The sequence below is a fragment of the Heptranchias perlo genome, chromosome 2 (assembly GCF_035084215.1).
Source record: "Heptranchias perlo isolate sHepPer1 chromosome 2, sHepPer1.hap1, whole genome shotgun sequence".
In the NCBI taxonomy this organism is placed as follows: domain Eukaryota; kingdom Metazoa; phylum Chordata; class Chondrichthyes; order Hexanchiformes; family Hexanchidae; genus Heptranchias; species Heptranchias perlo.
Genome location: NC_090326.1, coordinates 150376958 through 150400833, shown reverse-complemented (window position 1 = coordinate 150400833; position 23876 = coordinate 150376958). Strand labels below are relative to the sequence as shown.

Sequence of the window (23876 nt, the reverse complement as noted above, 5' to 3'; positions counted from 1 at the left end):
TTGCTTTTCTAGAGTAAAAAGATCCAGTATTCTAGATGAAACCCAACCAAGATCTTGTACAAGGACATTATGGTGCTTTTTGTTTTATATTGAATCATCCTCGCATTACCTCTCAATACTCTATTAGCCTTTACTATAGCCTCATGACACGTAGTGTGAATCTTTAGAAATGCATGTGCAATAATACCTAAGTCCTTTCATAGAATCATAAAATAGTTACAGCAAGGAAGGAGGCCATTCAGCCCATCGAGTCCATGCTGACTCTCTACAATGGCAATCCAGCTAGTCCCACTCCACCGCTATTTCTCCGTAGCCCTGCAATTTTTTTTCCTTCATGTATTATCCAATTCCCTTTTGAAAGCCACAATTGAATCTGCCTCCACCACTCCCTCAGGCAGTGCATTCCAGATCCTAACCACTCGCTGTGTAAAAAAGTTTTTTCTCATGTCGTCTTTGGTTCTTTTTGCCAATCACCTTAAATCGATATTCTCTGGTTCTTGACCCTTCCACCAATTTTCCCGCTCAATAGCTTTTAGTTCTGAACTGTGCATGGTATACACATGCCTGGCATTAGCTCTACCCTATGCATAACACTACATTTATCTATATTAAATGCAAAAGAACCAGGAGGAAGTTGTTAAAAAATTTCTCCTCATCTCCCCCCTGGTTCTTCTGTCAATTATCTTAAATCTTTGTCCTCTAGTTACCGACCCTCCTGCCAGTGGATACAGTTTCTCCCTATTTACTCTATCATAGAATCATAGAATCATAGAAGTTACAACATGGAAACAGGCCCTTCGGCCCAACATGTCCATGTCGCCCAGTTTATACCACTAAGCTAGTCCCAATTGCCTGCACTTGGCCCATATCCCTCTATACCCATCTTACCCATATAACTGTCCAAATGCTTTTTAAAAGACAAAATTGTACCCGCCTCTACTACTGCCTCTGGCAGCTCGTTCCAGACACTCACCACCCTTTGAGTGAAAAAATTGCCCCTCTGGACCCTTTTGTATCTCTCCCCTCTCACCTTAAATCTATGTCCCCTCGTTATAGACTCCCCTACCTTTGGGAAAAGATTTTGACTATCGACCTTTTCTATGCCCCTCATTATTTTATAGACTTCTATAAGATCACCCCTTAACCTCCTACTCTCCAGGGAAAAAAGTCCCAGTCTGTCTAACCTCTCCCTGTAAGTCAAACCATCAAGTCCCGGTAGCATCCTAGTAAATCTTTTCTGCACTCTTTCTAGTTTAATAATATCCTTTCTATAATAGGGTGACCAGAACTGTACACAGTACTCCAAGTGTGGCCTCACCAATGCCCTGTACAACTTCAACAAGACATCCCAACTCCTGTATTCAATGTTCTGACCAATGAAACCAAGCATGCCGAATGCCTTCTTCACCACCCTATCCACCTGTGACTCCACTTTCAAGGAGCTATGAACCTGTACTCCTAGATCTCTTTGTTCTATAACTCTCCCCAACGCCCTACCATTAACGGAGTAGGTCCTGGCCCGATTCGATCTACCAAAATGCATCACCTCACATTTATCTAAATTAAACTCCATCTGCCATTCATCGGCCCACGGGCCCATTTGATCAAGATCCCGTTGCAATCCTAGATAACCTTCTTCACTGTCCACAATGCCACCAATCTTGGTGTCATCTGCAAACTTACTAACCATGCCTCTATAATAACCCTTTGTAATTTTGAACACCTCTATTAAATCTCCCCATAACCTCCTCTGCTCCATGAGAACAATCCCAGCTTCTCTAGCCTCTCCACATAACTGAAGTCCCTCATCCCTGGTACTATTCTAGTAAATCTCCTCTACACCCTCTCCAAGGCCTTGACATCCTTCCTGAAGTGTAGTGCCCAGAATTGGGCGCAAAAGTCCAACTGAGGCATAAACATAATTGTGAGAATGTGTTTAAAAAGTCAGGGTTAAAAAGCAGCCATTTACTCCTGGTCTGTGCCAGGGTTGTGAATTCGACATAGCACTGTCGGATATGTTAGTAACGCTGTTCCAATCCCTCTAGTTTGCAGGGATGTGATTTGTTACGGCAACTTGCCTTTTAAGTAAGACTTTCCATTACCAGAGATTACAACTATCACCTTAAAGGCTCATACCTACCAGGCAAAGTGGATTGGTCACAACCTAAACCGTACGGGAAGAAGAAAGTATTCGGATGTATATTAAATTCTGTTGAAAATTGTTTTTTTTTGCAATTTGCTGGTAGAACAAAATGTCAGATGCCTGGTAGCTAAATGTAATCATCTGATCTGTCAAAAAGAAATGCAGTCGAAGTCTTTTAATAGGAATACCCTGCAGTAACTGAACTCTTCACTTTATTCAATCAGTCGCAATAAATGAAGAATCATACTTTCCTGCTCTCTGATTTAGTGGCTGAAAACATTTGTTTCAGGTTTACATTCTTTTGGAGAATCTAAATAGCAATGGTGTCATGCTGACATGCAATTACAAATCAGCCTTTCGCAGCACTGATAACACCTTGCCAGTTCTGTCTTCTCATCCAAGTGTGCAGGAGACAGGCAAATTGTTGGGTTATATTTCTAAAATGTCCACCTCCACTGGAATTTCTAATGTACTGTTGAGTGTGAGATTCTGTGCTGAACAGTATGATGGTAATAGGAAGGGTTGTGCCTGTGTGGCATGGAGTAAACAAAATCAAAAGATAGATCACCACCACCATTTGACCAATCGCACAGCACCCATCCAGAAAGATGCTACAGCCCCCCTCCCCCATCACCGTTACAATTGTTTCTTCAATTATTCCAGAGTTTTTAGCCCCACTACTCCAGCTGAAAATCCATTCTATCTGTTGATCAGACCTTGTGTGGCAAAGAACTTGCTAACATCAGTCCTAAGTTTACCTTTACTAGTCTAATCCTGCGTCCCCTTGTCCACTTTCCTGATGACGTCATCACTGTCCAATCTGCATATTTAAAGAGGGACCCCGCTGACTTCAGGTGGGTATCCTTTCCACCTGCAATTTAAATTTGCAATTGGCCAGATCGAGTAAAAAGTCCCCCACTCCATTTTAATTGCCCCCTCGCTTACTTTCTGTTGGACAGGGGGAGTTTAAATCCTCCCCCCGCCCCCTTAATATCAGAGATGGATCTGTTGTATTAGCAAGTCACAAGTAAAGGCATGCTTAAAAGTATCAAAACAAAATACATTGTATTATACAATGGACTCAAAGGAAGTGGATTTGTTCCAATGAAATTAGAGAGTTGTGCTGGCCACACTTGAATCGTGCTCACTTCCCTCTGACACCTCTAGCTAACGCCCCATCTAAAAGCATCTTCACAGCTTCTTCAAATGTGCCTACTCTACAGCACCTCTTGATCATTGTCCAATGCTTCTATCCCTCAACACTGGTGCTGACTCTGCCATAATGTGGCCTGGCACTTCTATTGTGCTCCTAGCAGGTGACTGTGCTCCATTCCACGGTCTGGCTGCTCCCAGACCTAGGCCTGAAGTCAAGGCATGGGCCCTACTTGAGGCCCAGTCCTGTGCTCTGGTCTTCTTACAGCTCCACAGCAAGCATTTTCCAGCTCCCAGCTCCCCCCCTCAGTGCTTCCAAATCTATCTTCCCCTCAGTGATCCAAGGCCCTATCTTCCTTCGACCTCAGTATTCCTAAATCGTCTCTATGCTTCCAGTACCCATCTCTTCCCTTAGTGCTCCCAGCTAGCCCTCCGTGCTCCCACAATTCAGGTCCCTTCCAATGAAACTACACCCTTCCCTCATAGTTCCACATTCCAGCCCATCTCACCCTCCATTGTTCCTACATCCCAGTCCCCCCCCTCAGTGCTCCCTCCCCCAATCCTGTCTACCAACAGACCGCAGCATCCCTTCAGTTTTCCCAGATCCCCAATCTCCTGAGCCCTCAAATCTCCAAACTCACCCTTGAGTGTCAAGACACATTGATACAGATAACACAATGAGAAAAATATGCAGTAACCAATCACAGAGAAGACAGAGAAAAGAGGGTGAAAGACAAAAATAGAGAGCGCAATACAAAAAGAATTGGAAAAAAATAGTTTAAGATCAATTGGTTAATGGCTCCATTGAAAGGAATTTGATGCAAGTTCATAAAGCTTAGTACAATAACATCACAGGCAGTCATTTCTATCCTAGGGTGGCGGGTAGGATCTCCCATGACATTGTCGGAATGAAGCCCGGGCCATTTTAATTCCCAGGCCTCATTAATATTTGAAGGATGGGCTGCTCTCCCGATTGCCTGCAGAATCGGACATTCCGCCCACAAGGCCAGTGTAATTTCCGGTGCAATTTCCAACTGTACTTAAAGCGGGGACGCACCTCTGAAAGTGAGGTTGTAGCCCCTGTTTGTATTTTCCAGTGAACAACTGTGGAAGTTTTGTTGGCTGTAGAGATGAGTCGAAGGGCTGCGTCCCCCCACCTCCAGCTTTCCTGATTCCTCCCTGGAGGTCCGAGTGGAAGAAGTGAGGGCCAGGAGAGAGATACTCTTCCCCAGCACCAGCAGGAGGTTCCCAAAGGTGACTGTCAGGCGGGCCTGGACAGAGATGGTTGACTGGGTCAGTGCTGGCAACATCACCCCCAGAACCTGGGTTCAATGTAGAAAGAGGGTTAATGACCTCACAAGAACAGCAAGGGTGAATTCAACTCTTCATCCCTTCAGCTCTCTCAGCAGCAGCTCACGACACTCGTCTCACCCCCTCCCTATCACTTTCAACAATGACCACCCCGCTATCACATCCTTCCACATACAATCACCGGGCCACAGCAAAACACCTCTCTTGCTCATTCCAAACACACTCACCTCTTCCTTTCGTCTCTTCACACCACATACCACTGCCATTCTCTTCTCACATACTACGTCTTACCCAACTACTCCCACCATTCCTTCCCCATTTCACATTACACACATTTACATTTGTCACCTCCCCATCCTCATTCCATCTTGCTTCTCCTACACCTCTCAACACATCCATTAGATGTGCTAGTCCCACACATCTCCACTCACGTTCTTAACACACACTCACTAACTCTCAAACTCTCTCTCTGCAGGACAAGACTGCACATAATGCCAGGGAGAGGAACAGGATGAGTGGAGGAGTCCCCAACACCATTGACCTCACACAGGCAAAGCGAGAAGCTCTGGACATCACTGGCCTAGGCAGGGTCATGAGCATCTGGGAAGGAGAGGCTGGTAGTGTACCTAATCTGGGCGTCTGCATATTATTTGTATCCAAAGCAAAATACTGTGGATACTGGAAATCTGAAATAAAAACAGAAAATGCTGGAAGAGCTCAGCAAGGGAGGCAGTATCTGTGGAGAAAGAAACAGAGTTATCGTTTCAGGTCGATGACCTTTCTGAAAGACGCTATATAAAGCTCATTTTCTGGTTTCATTACTTGTATCCCTTCATTTAACAGATCCGACCAAAGAACACACCCACCAGCTCAACAAACTGATCAAGACCTTCGATCCAGACCTTCAAAGCATCCTACGCGCTTTCATCCCACGTGCTCCCCGCGTGGGAGACTTCTACTGCCTTCCAAAGATACACAAAGCCAACACACCCGGACGTCCTATCGTATCAGGCAACGGAACCCTGTGTGAGAACCTCTCTGGATACATCGAGGGCATCCTGAAACCCATCGTACAGGGAACCCCCAGCTTCTGTCGCGACACTACAGACTTCCTACAAAAACTCAGTACCCACGGACCAGTTGAACCAGGAACACTTTACACCACGATGGACGTCTCGGCACTCTACACCAGTATCCCCCACGATGACGGCATCGCTGCGACAGCATCAATACTCAACACCAACAAAAGCCAATCTCCAGACGCCATCCTACAACTCATCCGCTTCATCCTGGATCACAATGTCTTCACCTTCGATAACCAGTTCTTTACCCAAACACACGGAACAGCCATGGGGACCAAATACGCACCCCAATACGCCAATATTTTCATGCACAAGTTCGAGCAGGACTTCTTCACTGCACAGGACCTCCAACCAACGCTATACACCAGATACATCGACGACATTTTCTTTCTATGGACCCACGGCGAAGAATCACTAAAGAGACTACACAATAACATCAACAAGTTCCATCCCACCATCAAGCTCACCATAGACTATTCCTCAGAATCAGTTTCTTTCTTGGACACACGAATCTCCATCAAAGACGGGCACCTCAGCACCTCACTCTACCGCAAGCCCACGGACAACCTCACGATGCTCCACTTTTCCAGCTTCCACCCTAACCACGTCAAAGAGACCATCCCCTATGGACAGGCCCTGCGAATACACAGGGTCTGCTCAGACGAGGAGGAATGCGATGGACACCTACAGACGCTGAAAGACGCCCTAGTGAGAACGGGATATGACACTCGACTCATCGATCGACAGTTCCGACGGGCCACAGCGAAAAATCGCATAGACCTCCTCAGAAGACTAACACGGGACGCAACCAACAGAGTACTCTTCGTCGTCCAGTACTTCCCCGGAGCAGAGAAACTACGCCATGTTCTCCGCAGCCTTCAACATGTCATCAATGATGACGAGCACCTCGCTATGGCCATCCCCACACCTCCACTACTCGCCTTTAAACAGCCACCCAACCTCAAACAGACCATCGTTTGCAGCAAATTACCCAGCTTTCAGGAGAACAGCGTCCACGACGCCACACAACCCTGCCACGGTAACCTCTGCAAGACATGCCAGATCATCGACACGGATACCACCATCACACGAGAGGACACCACCCATCAGGTGCATGGTTCATACTCCTGTGACTCGGCCAACGTTGTCTACCTCATACGTTGCAGGAAAGGATGCCCCAGAGCATGGTACATTGGCGAGACCATGCAGACACTGCGACAACGGATGAACGGACATCGCGCAACAATCGCCAGACAGGAGGGTTCCCTCCCAGTCGGGGAACACTTCAGCAGTCAAGGACATTCAGCCACCGACCTTCGGGTAAGCGTACTCCAAGGCGGCCTTCGAGACACACGACAACGCAAAATCGTCGAGCAGAAATTGATAGCCAAGTTCCGCACCCATGAGGACGGCCTCAACCGGGATCTTGGGTTCGTGTCACGCTACACGTAACCCCACCAGCGAACAAAAGTTATCTGTTTTTAATATAACGGGTCATTTGCTGTCTTTCTCTTCCTTCCGGATGTTTCTATGTTTCTGCCTCTCTCTCTCTGTTTTTTTTTTGGTTGTTTGTATATTCGGTGGCCCTGTAGGTAACACCTCTCTGTCTGCACACTGTGATTGCCTTGGCAACATGCAGTTGGAAAGACTATTTGTCATCACCAGGTATTGTTCTGTGATTTATAAATGCGAAGGGTTCGAGGATTTCATTTCCACATTCACCTGAGGAAGGAGGAAGCCTCCGAAAGCTTGTGAATTTCAAATAAAATTGTTGGACTATAACTTGGTGTTGTAAAATTGTTTACAATTGTCAAACCCAGTCCATCACCGGCATCTCCACTTCATTTAACTCAGCACAGATGCAGCAAGCTTATCGTCTTCAACCTGCATACTCAAGACTGTCACCTGATCATCCAGCCTCTCTATCCTGTCCTAACTCTTCTTCCTTTTCTCTTTCTTCTCGGGTCTTCCCAACACCAAGAGGCTCCTGTAGAAGAACAGGCCTCGGAGGAGGACAATCCCTCTGAGGATGCACCATCAGGCGCTCCACCTCTCCCAGGCAGCAGCTCAGACACTGGCACTCCAAACGGGCTAGGTAGTGAGCCTAGGGGATCTGCACATAGTGAAACATCCAGCACCAACGGACAACAGCAGCAGGAACAGTCCAGGAGAGGTCTTGCCGAAAGGCCAGGGCATCACCCAGCTCTGCTGAGAATGACAGAGATGAGAACTTTGAAGGCCTAGCCATGAGAAGAAAACTGCTGGCCTCACACAAACAGCTCTACGAGATATTGGAAGGCGAGCCAAGGAGTTTCACCACTATGACTGAGAGTGTGGAGGAGACCGCACCAGCCTCTGTGGTGTCATCTCGCATGGCATCACCACTCTGCAGTCTACCCTGGATAGTGTGGTCATCTCTATTAAATGGTTAGCCCGGGCTTACTTTTTACTTTATTCAGTAAATTATTTGAGACACATTGGAAGCAATTTTAACCTAACTCGCGGAGCAGGAAACCCACTTCAAATGTGCAAAGTTACCCATACTGAGGAAGAGTGCCACGGTGAGCTTCAGTAGATGGTGCCTAGTGAAAGGAGAGGAATGAATGTGGAATGCAGGCTTGACATAGGACTGTACCTCATGTTCCACGTTGACGTGAAAGCATCTGTTTGGCTTTGTTTTTCTCGGAAAAGGATGCCCCCTACCTTTTGGAGAGAAGCCGCGTAAGACACCTGCTACTGGGTGCGCAGTCATTGGTTGCACCCCAAATGCTAACACATTTTTAAAAATTCATTCTCTGGATGTGGGCGTGGCTGGCAATGCCAGCATTTGATGCCCATCTCCAGTTGCCCTTGAGAAGGTGGTGGTGGGCCTTCTTCCTGAATCACTGCGGTCCCGTGTGGTGAAGATGCTCCCACAATGTTAGGTAGAAAATTCCAGGATTTTGACCCAGCTGCGAGGTTCCCATGGACCCGCTGCCCTTGTCCTTCTAGGCGGTGTAGGTCATGGGTTTGGAAGGTGCTGCTGAAGAAGCCTTAGCGAACTCCCTCCCTAAAGCTCTTTGCCTTGCCATTTCTCTCCTCACCTTTAAAAGCCTCCTCAAAAGCCATTTTTTCAGTCAACTCTTCAAATTCTTTTACTATCACATGTTCGACTCTCCTCTGTGAAGTGCCTCGAGACATTTTATTACTTCAAAGGTGCTATATAAATGCAAGCTGTTGTTGTGCCTAGGCCCTAAGCTCTGGAATTCCCTCCCTAAACCTCTCCGCCTCTCTACCTCTCTCTCCTCCTTTAAGAGGCTCCTTAAAACTTTGTCCAAGCTTTCAGTCACCTGACCTAATATCTCCTTTATATGGTACGGTGCCAAACTTTGTTTGATAACGCTCCTATGAAGGGCTTTAGGACGTTTTACTACATTAAAGGCACTATATAAATGCAAGTTGTTATTGTTGTAGGAATGTAATACTGAGTTACACAACGACACGTAACTATATTTAGGATGCCTGTCTTCAGGTAAAACCACAAAACCCTAACAAATGGATCATTTTTCAATCGTTGTTTATTGTGTTCACAGCAACAAACCGCTAAAATGAAACAGTCCTACAGGCTGCTTTAAAACATTTAAGTGACCTCCTGATTGAGCAGTGATGCCAGGAAACTCATGGCAAAGCGGTTTATGCTCACTCATAGAACCTTTTCTGGGTGAATCGAGTGTTCACTGTTCTCATACACTGACACCACGTTACAATAGTGGGCTAATTACGGATTAGTGAAATAAAAAGAAAGGAAGAAAGGCTTGCATTTATATAGAGCCTTAGGATGTCCCAAAGCGCTTTACAACCAATGAAGTACTTTTGAATTTTAGTCAGTCTTATAATGTAGGAAATGCGGCAGCCAAATTGCGCACAGCAAGCTCCCACAAATGAGTTAAATGACCAGGTAATCTGTTTTTTAGGTGTTGCTTGAGGGATGAATTTTGGCCAGGAGAACTCCCCTGCTCTTCTTTGAATAGTGCCATGGAACCTTTTATGTCCATCTGAGAGGGTAGATGGGGCCTCGGTTTAATGTCTCATCCAAAAGACAGCACCTCTGACATACAGCATTCCCTCAGTACTGCGCGGAAGTGTCAGGCTGGATTACGTGCTCAAGGCCTGGAGTGGGGCTTGACAAGAGTGCTACCACTGAGCCAAGGCTGACACCTTCAATGTCATTGGAGTTGATGCCAGAACTCTATTTGAGAATAAAATTGCCGAACACTCCATTCAGATTAAGCCTGTGCTCTGTTGGGCTGCTTGCTGGTGGACAAGGAACACAGCTTTGAAATCAGCCAACACCAAAACAGATTATCCGGTCATTAACCTCTTTGCTGTTTGTAATGTCTTATATCGCAGCGTTTGTGCCAATACTCTGAATGTTTAACTTTGCCCAAGTAACCAATAGCTGAAAGATGGCTGCCTCATGCCGAAAGCTTTCCGATGTGTTTCTGAGATTGCTCGCGTCATGACTTTTTTTTTATTCGTTCACGGGATGTGGGCGTCGCTGGCGAGGCCAGCATTTATTGCCCATCCCTAATTGCCCTCGAGAAGGTGGTGGTGAGCCGCCTTCTTGAACCGCTGCAGTCCGTGTGGTGACGGTTCTCCCACAGTGCTGTTAGGAAGGGAGTTCCAGGATTTTGACCCAGCGACGATGAAGGAACGGCAATATATTTCCAAGTCGGGATGGTGTGTGACTTGGAGGGGAACGGGCAGGTGGTGTTGTTCCCATGTGCCTGTTGCTCTTGTCCTTCTAGGTGGTAGAGGTCGCGGGTTTGGGAGGTGCTGTCGAAGAAGCCTTGGCGAGTTGCTGCAGTGCATCCTGTGAATGGTACACACTGCAGCCACAGTGCGCCGGTGGTGAAGGGAGTGAATGTTTAGGGTGATGGATGGGGTGCCAATCAAGCGGGCTGCTTTATCTTGGATGGTGTCGAGCTTCTTGAGTGTTGTTGGAGCTGCACTCATCCAGGCAAGTGGAGAGTATTCTATCACACTCCTGACTTGTGCCTTGTAGATGGTGGAAAGGCTTTGGGGAGTCAGGAGGTGAGTCACTCGCTGCAGAACACCCAGCCTCTGACCTGCTCTCGTAGCCACAGTATTTATATGGCTGGTCCAGTTAAGTTTCTGGTCAATGGTGACCCCCAGGATATTGATGGTGGGGGATTCGGCGATGGTAATGCCGTTGAATGTCAAGGGGAGGTGGTTAGACTTTCTCTTGTTGGAGATGGTCATTGCCTGGCACTTATCTGGCGCGAATGTTACTTGCCACTTATGAGCCCAAGCCTGGATGTTGTCCAGGTCTTGCTGCATGCGGGCTCGGACTGCTTCATTATCTGAGGGGTTGCGAATGGAACTGAACACTGTGCAGTCATCAGCGAACATCCCCATTTCTGACCTTATGATGGAGGGAAGGTCATTGATGAAGCAGCTGAAGATGGTTGGGCCTAGGACACTGCCCTGAGGAACTCCTGCAGCAATGCCCTGGGGCTGAGATGATTGGCCTCCAACAACAACTACCATCTTCCTTTGTGCTAGGTATGACTCCAGCCACTGGAGAGTTTTCCCCCTGATTCCCATGGACTTCAATTTTACTAGGGCTCCTTGGTGCCACACTCGGTCAAATGCTACCTTGATGTCAAGGGCAGTCACTCTCACCTCACCTCTGGAATTCAGCTCTTTTATCCATGTTTGGACCAAGGCTGTAATGAGGTCTGGAGCCGAGTGGTCCTGGCGGAACCCAAACTGAGCATCGGTGAGCAGGTTATTGGTGAGTAAGTGCCGCTTGATAGCACTGTCGACGACACCTTCCATCACTTTGCTGATGATTGAGAGTAGACTGATGGGGCGGTAATTGGCCGGATTGGATTTGTCCTGCTTTTTGTGGACAGGACATACCTGGGCAATTTTCCACATTGTCGGGTAGATGCCAGTGTTGTAGCTGTACTGGAACAGCTTGGCTAAGAGGCGCAGCTAGTTCTGGAGCACAAGTCTTCAGCACTACAGCTGGGATGTTGTCGGGGCCCATAGCCGTTGCTGTATCCAGTGCACTCAGCCGTTTCTTGATATCACGTGGAGTGAATCGAATTGGCCGAAGACTGGCTTCCGTGACGGTGGGGATATCGGGAGGAGGCTGAGATGGATCATCCACTCGGCACTTCTGGCTGAAGATGGTTGCAAACGCTTCAGCCTTGTCTTTTGCACTCACGTGTTGGACTCCGCCATCATTGAGAATGGGGATGTTTGCAGAGCCTCCTCCTCCCGTTAGTTGTTTAATTGTCCACCACCATTCACGACTGGATGTGGCAGGACTGCAGAGCTTTGATCTGATCCGTTGGTTGTGGAATCGCTTAGCTCTGTCTATAGCATGTTGCTTCCGCTGTTTAGCATGCATGTAGTCCTGAGTTGTAGCTTCACCAGGTTGGTACCTCATTTTTAGGTACGCCTGGTGCTGCTCCTGGCATGCTCCTCTACACTCCTCATTGAACCAGGGTTGATCCCCTGGCTTGTTGGTAATGGTAGAGTGAGGAATATGCCGTTTCATGAGATTACAGATTGTGGTGGAATACAATCCTGCTGCTGCTGATGGCCCACAGCGCCTCATGGATGCCCAATTTTGAGCTGCTAGATCCGTTCTGAATCTATCCCATTTAGCACGGTGGTAGTGCCACACAACAACGTTGGATGGTGTCCTCAGTGCGAAGACGGGACTTCATCTCCACGAGGACTGTGCGGTGGTCACTCCTACCAATACTGTCATGGAAAGATGCATTTGCGACAGGGAGATTGGTGAGGACAAGGTCAAGTAAGTTTTTCCCTCGTGTTGGTTCGCTCACCACCTGCCGCAGGCCCAGTCTAGCAGCTATGTCCTTCAGGACTCGGCCAGCTCGGTCAGTAGTGGTGCTACCGAGCCACTCTTGGTGATGGACATTGAAGTCCCCCACCCAGAGTACATTTTGTGCCCTTGCTACCCTCAGTGCTTCCTCCAAGTGGTGCTCAACATGGAGGAGGACTGATTCATCAGCTGAGGGAGGACGGTAGGTGGTAATCAGCAGGAGGTTTCCTTGCCCATGTTTGACCTGATGCCATGAGATTTCATGGGGTCCAGAGTCAATGTTGAGGACTCCCAGGGCCACTCCCTCCTGACTGTCTATCACTGTACCGCCACCTCTGGTGGGTCTGTCCTGCCGGTGGGACAGGACATACCCAGGGATGGTGATGGAAGAGTCTGGGACGTTGGCTGAAAAATATGATTCTGTGAGTATGGCTATGTCAGGCTGTTGCTTGACTCGTCTGTGGGACAGCTCTCCCAATTTTGGCACAGGTCCCCAGATGTTAGTAAGGAGGACCTTGCAGGGTCGACTGGGCTTGGTGTTTTGCCGTTGTCGTGTCCGGTGCCTAGTGGTCCGTCCGGTTTTATTCTTATTATGACTTTTCGTAGCGAGATTGTACAACTGAGTGGCTTGTTAGGCCATTTCAGAGGGCAATTAAGAATCAACCACATTGCTGTGGGTCTGGAGTCACATATAGGCCAGACCGGGTAAGGACGGCAGGTTTCCTTCCCTAAAGGACATTAGTGAACCAGATGGGTTTTTACGACAATCCGGTAGTTTCATGGCCATCATTACTGATACTAGTATTTTAATTCCAGATTTTTATTTAATTAATTGAATTTAATTAATTAATTGAATTTAAATTCGCCAGCTGCCATGGCGGGATTTGAACTTATGACTCTGGATTTTAGTCCAGGCCTCTGGATTACTAGCCCAGTAACATAACCACTATGCTACCGTACTGAGGTCGTGGGTTCAAGTCCCACTCCAGAGAGTTGAGCGCATAATCCAGGCTGACACTCCAGTGCAGTACTGAGGGAGTGCTGCACTGTCGGAGGTGCCATCTTTCGGATGAGACATTCAACCGACAGTCTGCCCTCTCAGGTGGACGTAAAAGATCCCATGGCATTATTTCGAAGAGAAGGAGGGGAGTTCTCCTCGGTGTCCTAGTCAATATTTGTCCCTCAACCAACATCACTAAAACAGATTATCTGGTGATTATCCTATTGCTGTTTGTGGTACCTTGTCATGTGCAAATTGGCTGCCGCGTTTCCTACATTACAACAATGACTGCACTTCAAAAGTACCTCATTGGCAGTAAAGTGCTTTGGCACATCCTGAGGTTGTAAAAGGCACTATATAAATGCAAGTTATTTTGGGCAGCACCCATGAGAATTTGCAAGCAGCAACGTTACTAAATCTGCCAGCTGCGATGGACTTTTGAAGTGGATGAATCATTGCTCTGGTATTCAGGGCAACTCATTGGTCCGTGTAGAAAGGGTACATTCTCTTCAAACTTTGAACTACAAGTTTATTTTTCATTGTTTCAATGCCTCTGCTGATGTGATAGCTACACAGTTGGCTGAGCACCTTGCTCAGCCCATTCCCGCAAACAAGGATTTGCAAGGTCATCAATTCTAGGTAGGGAAGTATTACCAGTGGCCTGGATTATTACACACTGTTTTTGACTATGCCAGTGTCAAGTGCCAATGTAGAAAGAGAGAAAGAAAGAGAGAAAGAAAAAAAAGAAAGAAAAAAGGAAGAACTTGTATTTATTTAGCGCCTTTCACAATCTCAGGTTGTCCCAAATGCTTTACAGCCAATGACGTACTTTTGAAGTGTAATCACTGTTGTAATGTAGGAAATAAAGTTCATTCTCCCAGATGGCCAATGGTTATAAATGAGATCAATGTGGATGGTTTTGCTTTTTTATTGTACTGACTTCTACCGAAACAGTTACTGTGTCTTACTGGCTCGCTGTTTACTGTAACAGTTACAGTCTTATTCATTTTATTGTCGTACAGTTTCAGCAACAAAAATAATGTTTAGCAAATTATTTGCCCTGTCACTAAAGCTTTTTAAAACCCGAAATGTACATATTTTGTCCATATTTTTATTAAGAAAACACGAAAAACACCTAAAGTGTTAAACCCGCCCCCCCCCCAAAAAAAATCGTTAAAAATAAACATTGAAATCTGAAAAAGATGTACACCAAAAAACCCAGGAGCCTTGAAAATGCTGTTAATTCAAAGTCATTTTTTTGCTTGGATGAAAACTAACAAATTATCCAGTAGTTTGAACAAAGCAATTGAAATAAAACACTGCAGGAAGTGCCTTTAGCTCGAAGAAAATTTGAACTAGCAGGTAATTCAAATGAGGATTTTGGTATTAAGAGACGTAGGGAGCTAAATTGGGCCGTGTAGCACCCATTGTTTCGGTGCTACATGACCTCCCAAAGTGCCAAGATGGCGTCTTGGCTGCGGACACATTTTTCCAGCATGATGTGTGCCAGATGCCATCTTGGTATAGGAGATAGCACAGGCGCAGATAATGAACACTGGCAACATGTAAAGTAAGGAGAAGATGGATACAGTGTGCAACGTTGATTTAAAGTGATGGATACTATTTTGGGACTTAACGCTCAACTCAACACACAGTCTTAACGCCGGCCACCTGAACATGTCTCAGAGTGCCTGGAGGGCCCCCACCAGCACTATTTAAAGGGACCACGCAGGATTTACAGGTTAGTGGCTGCATTATTGCTTCTGGCTGCCGAGGCATTTGTAACTATTTTTGGAGGTCTCCTATACTTGAATACTAGGACAAGGGGACATAGTCTCATAGCCTAACATTTAGAGCCAGGACGTGCAGGAGTGAAGTTAGGAAATGCTTCTACACGCAAAGGGTGGGAGAAGTTTGGAACACTCTTCTGCAGATGGAAGTTGATGCTAGCTCAATTGTGAATTCTAAATCTGAGATTGATAGATTTCTGTGAACCAAGGGAATTAAGGGATATGGGGCTAAGGCGGGTGTATGGAGTTAGGTTACAGGTCCACCATGATCTCATTGAATGGCGGAACAGGCTCGAGGGGCTAAATGCCACTGCCACTTGGAGCCTCCTGATATGCATCACCTTCTCCTGCAAGAAAGCGGGACTTGTGTCTGGGTGATGTGCCTGTCATGGTTGAATAGCTGCCAGTGTGTGTGGCCTGTGAGTTGTGGGTGGTCGGCTTGCAACAGTGGTAATGTGTAAGGGTGAGAGGAAGCATCTGATTGGAAGAGTTGAGTACTGATGGAAAGAGTTTGTTGGTACGTGGGTGATGGGGGGGTGTAGTGCGTGGAGCAGTGGATGCGGCCAGTGGTGCAGATGGTAGGAGATGACAATTGACAGTTGAACACACTCACCTTGACCACTCATGTCAAAGCACTGAACTTCTTCCTGCACTGCATCCATGTTCATGATGCTGTGCACCTGGCATTGACTTCGTCCCCCGCTGCCTCCCATTGCCTTTTGGGTACATGTCTGGAGGGCATCTTGCCCCCCCCCCCCCCCCCCACTCCCCGTGGATATAGGATGTCTCTCCTTCTGTCCACCTCTTGCACCAAGGCCTCTAATGCATCAGCAGAGAACCTTGGTGCACATATTCTCGCAGGCCTGGTACAAACTCAGATCAGCAGATTGGTGAAGTCTGGCATGCAGATTGGAGGATGTGGGATTTAGTAGTGCGCAAACTCATCAGTTTGTAAACATAGGGACGGAAGCTGCATCAGTGTTTTACCTGTGTGATGTCTGATCTCCGTTAAGACTCTGTGCAGACAGTAGACTGTTATTTTCAGCAAATAACAAGTACCAACCACCTTTAAGAGATTTTTAAGAGACAGCCTGCCTTTAAGAGATTGGAGCTCCCCCTACTGGTGGAAAGTGTGAATTGCATGAAATCCTCATTTGACGCTGATTTCCAATGCAGATTGCAGGTGAGTCCTCAGGCCTGACGAAAGTCTCGTCCTGCCTGCGCAGGGACCATTGGACGCGGGGTAATAGCGGATCTCGCTACCCCCGCCCAAAAACAGGCCCTATCCAATCTTTCCCCTGTAGATCGTATTAGAGAAAAACTACCAAACTTTAGCCAACCCCGATGCATTATGTAGTGACAGAAAACAAAACAAGAAATGCACTGATTTATATTAGGAAACACTATTGACCTCGGTGAGAAGGAACAAAGTCACGGAAGGCAAAATCAATTTTGTGAAATCAAAATGCAGAACGAAGTACAATAGACACGTGGGTGGGATCACTGTCTTGCCTGAAGAGAGGTTACTAAACACAGAAAATGGACTGTGCATTTCCATACAAAGGAAATTCTGCTTCAGGGCTATTCGTGTATATCAAGTGCACTGTCAACAGCAGGAAGCTGACAGGCTGCCTTTTGAAAAGCTTCTGGCTGCATCCCTCACTTTAAGTCAGAAGCTTAAACGTTTTTTGGAAAGGATATTTCCTGGCTCCATTTCCAGGATGGAATCAACAAAGCCAGGGGGTGTAGTACCAAATTAAAATTCCAGAGAATTTATTGCTGGCTGTTTCAGGATTCATTCAGATCAAACGGTAATCAGCCTTCATTGACAGCGGCCAGAGGTCACATGACTGAGGTTATACGAGGGAAAGGGGGATAGATCAACATGCATTAACATACCGAGAACTATCGGCTTGTCGTAAAAAAACCCCAACTGGTTCACTAATGTTCTTTAGAGAATGAAACCTGCTGTCCTTACCCGGTCTGGCCTATACATGACTCCAGTCCCACAGCAATGTGGTTGACTCTTAACTGCCCTCTCAGCAAGCCACTCAGTTGTATCCAGGACAAATAGGGATGGGCAATAAATGCCGGCCTCGTCAGCCACTCCCACATCCCGAGAACGAATAACAAAAAACATATCAAGAATCACTCGGGTTGTAGCTATATTTTGCTAAGATATTACCACACTAATTTTTGTTCTGTACAATATCTTCCATCTCATGTATTCCCAACTACGGAATGTATCAAAAGCAAGGAGGAGAAACACTTCACAAGTTACAAAAGCTGACGCTTCAATGATGGTTCAGTGACATTGCCCCAGTGTAGATCAGGTTCAATTGCCGGTCTGTGTTGAGTTAGCCCATCTCAGCCAGGAGAGCAGTTGAGACACTACGGTTGACTTCAGCGGCTCTGGGGATTGAGTAGGGGAGAAAAGCCAGAGAAAAGCTCACGACTGCTTTCCTGCGAGCCCCCTTCTAGGTAGCGTACGTGTGTGTGCTAGTTAGGAGAGAGTAGCATCGTACTCAGCTATGATGAAATTAGCGGGCAAAGTGTCTGCTGATACTCAGGAGGTCGAGGTTACTTGGGCGAGGTAATGGAGGTCCCCAATGGCCTGCAGAACTTACCCCAGCAAGGGTTAACAACTCCCGGAGAGAGAGCGGGGGCGCTGTTTGCAGCCAGGAGACCCGGAAATGCTGGGAACGCGGAGGTCCTGCTGAGTTTGAAGTCAGGATCTCTTTACAATATTTTGACTCCGTTTTCCGCCCAACAGCCGGAGCGATTGAGAGGCTGGCTGTCTGCGGGGCGGGAAAACCAGCAGTGGAAGACCGCAGTCGGGGGGGCGCTGGGGACAGTCCCCGGCGATCAGAGAAGATCGGGTCCTGGTGGTGGGGGGGGGCTCGGAGTGCGGCAGTGAGGAGGGAGGGAGGTAAAGATCGGGACATGATGGTGGGGTTCAACAGATCGCGGGGGTGGGGCGGGGGGGGGAGTCAGGAGATCGTGGGGGAGTCGTAAGATTGCAGGGGTTTGGAAGATCACGGGGATAGACAGATCGCGGCAGAAGATTTGCTTGAGGGGGCAGAGGAAGTACTCCTGCTCCTCCTGGCCCACAAGCAGTGCTCTACGAAGCACCAACCTGCTGGAGACAACAGCCCACGCCTCCCTTTAGTAGCCGGGTTTCCCGTGCCCTGAGAAACCCTGCCCGCAGCCGTTAAATTCAAAATCGGAGGGACGGAGCCTCATTTAAATATTATAATCACTCCAGAGCAGGTTACTCGGGACGCCCCCGAACCCGCCGCGGTTAAACGGGAAGTAGGCGCGTTTGTGGCGGGTTGGGGTCGGGTTTCACATATTTACCGATTTAACCTCCCCCTCCCACCCTCTCCTGCCCGTCGTGGTTGAGGGGGGGGGCGGGGTTTAAAATTATCCCCAAAATTTCAGATTTTCTAACTGGGATTTCAAGTCGTATTTATGGCATTCAAGGGTGGTGAAATTCGACTTGGGCGGGGACGCAAACCGGGCAGTATTGCCCCCGGCGCCCGTTACACGTCCCATCCGATATTCAGTGTCACTGATTTCAATCGAAGTGAATATCGTGCGGGAGGTGTAACTGGCGGCCGATACCATCCCGCCCGCTTTATGTCATCGCCCAAGTCGAACTTTACCCACCCACCCCCCCCCCCCATTGATTTGGAACAAATGCTGAGTGTGTACTTTTCCTAAATTCAACAGAAACACAGTCCTAGATGAAAAGAAAAACTGCGCATGACAGAAACCTGAAATCAAAACAGAAAATTCCGGAAAGATAGCAGCAGGTTTGTCAACATCTGTGATTAATTTGTTCAGATAGAGAGAGAGCCGCTGAAATGTTAACCTGTCTTTCCTCTCTTCAGATGCTGATGTACTTGCTGCTTATTTCCAATGTATTTGCTGCTTTTATTTGAAGTACATACTGTGAAGACGCTACTGTTGACCTGTTGAACTCGAGAGTTTTATGTACTAGTGTGTGACTTCATGCAAAAGAAAATCCGACTAAGAGTATTGGATGGTGCCAAGACCAATAATGTGAAGGAGAGAGGGGGAAGGGGAAGGGATTAATGTAACTATGTCAAAAATTCCACCTTATCTAAAATGGCCAGTGGATAGTGAGGTTAATCTCTTACATGATAGAATGTGAGAGATGCGAGACTTAGCCTTTGGTATCGATTCTTAAATGGTTGAAGAGAGTATTACAACCAGAAAAAAATGGTATAAAGACTTGTATGGTTCAGTGATTAGGTGTTACATTTTTCAACCAGAGGCCCAGGGTTGAATTCCTTCATCACTTAAAACGTTTTGACACAGCAGTAATCCCCTTCAGCAAGTGACTCGCCTTAAATGAGCTCCAGACTACCAGCTGGTAAACGGGCACCAGAGTTACAGGGAAGTCAACAGGAAATGCTTGCGCAAAGATTCGCCCCAGTCTGCAGGCACTGGATCCTTTTGACCCTGGACCAATGGAAGAGAGATTGGCACCATGCTAATATATTACCTCCAATCCCATGAGCCCTTATCTTGGGTAAAAGCCTTTTATATGGCACCTTATCGAATGCCTTTTGAAAATCCAAATATACTACATCCACTGGTTCCCCTCTACCTACCCTGCTAGTTACACCCTCAAAAAACTCTAATAGATTTGTCAAACACAATTTCCCTTTCATAAAACCGTGATGACTCTGCCTAATCATATTATGATTTTCTAAGTGCCCTGTTACTATACGTCCTTAATAATGGATTCCAGCATTTTCCCGATGACTGATGTCAGGCCAACTGGCCTGTAGTTCCATGTTTTCTCCCTCCCTCCTTTCTTGAATAGTGGGGTTACATTTGCTACCTTCCAATCCACGGGGACTGTTCTAGAATCTAGGGAATTCTGGAAGATCAAAACCAATGCATCCACTATCTCTGCAGCCACCTCTATTAGAACCCTAGGATGTAGGCCATCAGGTCCAGGGGATTTGTCGGCTTTTAGTCCCATTAATTTTTCTAAAATTTTTTCTTTACTAATCTTAATTACTTTAAGTTCCTCCCTCTCATTAGACCCTTGGTTCCCCACTATTTCCGGTATGTTTTTTGTGTCTTCTACTGTGAAGACACATATAAAATATTTGTTTAACATCTCTGCCATTTCCTTATTCCTCATTATAATATCTATTTCTAACCCTATCAGCATATCCTTCTATTCCTTTCTCCCTCATGTGTTTATCTAGCTTCCCCTTAAGTGTACATTTGTGGTCATCACAAATATGTTTCCCGAGTTGCGACACATAGTGGCCAGAGCAATTCTCTCCCGGAGAAGGATGTTCGCCATACTTTTTCAGGGATTAGATGTCACTCTTTATATAAAAATTCTTCTATTACCCCTGGAAAAAGAAACTGATATTGGGTAACCTTTTGGTGCATAATGTACAAATAAAATCTAATCTATTACACAATTTTTTTTTACGATTACAATATTTGGAAATATTGTGGAATGAGGGAGTATGCGTTGGAATTTGTGCTTTAAACAGTTATCACATGCAGAAAAAATGCAAGAACAACAGCATCGAGGGGTTTTATTGATGTGGAGGCCAGTTAGTTCAAGTAACCTGCTCAACTCTGGCATAGCTCACAATCAGGCTTTATGACACTGTTTAAATTATTTGTTTTAAATACAGAGGTAGCCTAAATTTTAAACATTTTCTCTCCATTTTTCTTGAAGACACTGAGGCTTGCCCGATGATAATTCCAAGGGATTCACCAGCCCACCAATAAAGAAAGACTTGCATTTATATAGCGCCTTTCACGACCTCAGGACATCCCAAAGTGTTTTACAGCCAATGAAGTACTATCGAAGTGCAGTCACAGCTGTAATGTAGGAAACACAGCAGCCAATTTGCGCACAGCAAATACAGTGCCCAATCTTCATATATAACCCAAAACAGTGAGTGTCAGCAGGCTGTTCAACAATGGAGGGCATCATTCTTTTTAATTCGTTCACGGGATGTGGGCGTCGCTGGAGAGGCCAGCATTTATTACCCATCCCTAATTGCCCTCGAGAAGGTGGTGGTGAGCCGCCTTCTTGAACCGCTGCAGTCCGTGTGGTGACGGTTCTCCCACAGTGCTGTTAGGAAGGGAGTTCCAGGATTTTGACCCAGCGACAATGAAGGAACGGCGATATATTTCCAAGTCGGGATGGTGTGTGACTTGGAGGGGAACGTGCAGGTGGTGTTGTTCCCATGTGCCTGCTGCTCTTGTCCTTCTAGGTGGTAGAGGTCGCGGGTTTGGGAGGTGCTGTCGAAGAAGCCTTGACGAGTTGCTGCAGTGCATCCTGTGGATGGTACACACTGCAGCCACAGTGCACCGGTGGTGAAGGGAGTGAATGTTTAGTGTGGTGGATGGGGTGCCAATCAAGCGGGCTGCTTTATCTTGGATGGTGTCGAGCTTCTTGAGTGTTGTTGGAGCTGCACTCATCCAAACAAGTGGAGAGTATTCCATCACACTCCTGACTTGTGCCTTGTAGATGGTGGAAAGGCTTTGGGGAGTCAGGAGGTGAGTCACTCGCCGCAGAATACCCAGCCTCTGACCTGCTCTCGTAGCCACAGTATTTATATGGCTGGTCCAGTTAAGTTTCTGGTCAATGGTGACCCTCAGGATGTTGATGGTGGGGGATTTGGTGATGGTAATGCCGTTGAATGTCAAGGGGAGGTGGTTAGACTCTCTCTTGTTGGAGATGGTCATTGCCTGGCACTTATCTGGCGCGAATGTTACTTGCCACTGATGAGCCCAAGCCTGGATGTTGTCCAGGTCTTGCTGCATGCGGGCTTGGACTGCTTCATTATCTGAGGGGTTGCGAATGGAACTGAACACTGTGCAGTCATCAGCGAACATCCCCATTTCTGACCTTATGACGGAGGGAAGGTCATTGATGTAGCAGCTGAAGATGGTTGGGCCTAGGACACTGCCCTGAGGAACTCCTGCAGCAATGCCCTGGGGCTGAGATGATTGGCCTCCAACAACCACTACCATCTTCCTTTGTGCTAGGTATGACTCCAGCCACTGGAGAGTTTTCCCCCTGATTCCCATTGACTTCAATTTTACTAGGGCTCCTTGGTGCCACACTCGGTCAAATGCTGCCTTGATGTCAAGGGCAGTCACTCTCACCTCACCTCTGGAATTCAGCTCTTTTGTCCATGTTTGGACCAAGGCTGTAATGAGGTCTGGAGCCGAGTGGTCCTGGCGGAACCCAAACTGAGCATCGGTGAGCAGGTTATTGGTGAGTAAGTGCTGCTTGATAGCACTGTCGACGACACCTTCCATCACTTTGCTGATGATTGAGAGTAGACTGATGGGGCGGTAATTGGCCGGATTGGATTTGTCCTGCTTTTTGTGGACAGGACATACCTGGGCAATTTTCCACATTGTTGGGTAGATGCCAGTGTTGTAGCTGTACTGGAACAGCTTGGCTAGAGGCGCAGCTAGTTCTGGAGCACAAGTCTTCAGCACTACAGCTGGGATGTTGTCGGGGCCCATAGCCTTTGCTGTATCCAGTGCATTCAGCCGTTTCTTGATATCACGTGGAGTGAATCGAATTGGCCGAAGACTGGCTTCTGTGACGGTGGGGATATCGGGAGGAGGCCGAGATGGATCATCCACTCGGCACTTCTGGCTGAAGAAGGTTGCAAACGCTTCAGCCTTGTCTTTTGCACTCACGTGCTGGACTCCGCCATCATTGAGGATGGGGATGTTTGCAGAGCCTCCTCCTCCTATTAGTTGTTTAATTGTCCACCACCATTGCACGACTGGATGTGGCAGGACTTTGATCTGATCCGTTGGTTGTGGAATCGCTTAGCTCTGTCTGTAGCATGTTGCTTCCGCTGTTTAGCGTGCATGTAGTCCTGAGTTGTAGCTTCACCAGCTTGGCACCTCATTTTTAGTTACGCCTGGTGCTGCTCCTGGCATGCTCTTCTACACTCCTCATTGAACCAGGGTTGATCCCCTGGCTTGTTGGTAATGGTGGAGTGAGGAATATGCCGGGCCATGAGGTTACAGATTGTGCTGGAATACAATTCTGCTGCTGCTGATGGTCCACAGCGCCTCATGGATGCCCAGTTTTGAGCTGCTAGATCTGTTCTGAATCTATCCCATTTAGCACAGTGGTAGTGCCACACAACACGTTGGATAGTAGATTGGTGAGGATGAGGTCAAGTAAGTTTTTCCCTTGTGTTGGTTCGCTCACCACCTGCCGCAGGCCCAGTCTAGCAGCTATGTCCTTCAGGACTTGGCCAGCTCGGTCAGTGGTGGTGCTACCGAGCCACTCTTGGTGATGGACATTGAAGTCCCCCACCCAGAGTACATTTTGTGCCCTTGCTACCCTCAGTGCTTCCTCCAAGTGGTGCTCAACATGGAGGAGGACTGATTCATCAGCTGAGGGAGGACGGTAGGTGGTAATCAGCAGGAGGTTTCCTTGCCCATGTTTGACCTGATGCCATGAGATTTCATGGGGTCCAGAGTCAAT

At 47.2% G+C, this 23876-nt stretch overlaps 1 long non-coding RNA gene across 2 annotated transcripts in view; it reads right to left on the bottom strand.

The window, feature by feature from the left end:
- The window catches only part of LOC137334533 (uncharacterized), an 86680-nt gene extending 69274 nt beyond the window's left edge, over positions 1–17406 (bottom strand). For both annotated transcript variants that reach the window (XR_010966168.1, XR_010966169.1), the window contains exon 1: positions 17319–17406. This is a non-coding gene — a long non-coding RNA (uncharacterized lncRNA). The remainder of the gene's footprint in view (positions 1–17318) is intronic.
- Between the last annotated feature and the right edge of the window lie 6470 nt (positions 17407–23876).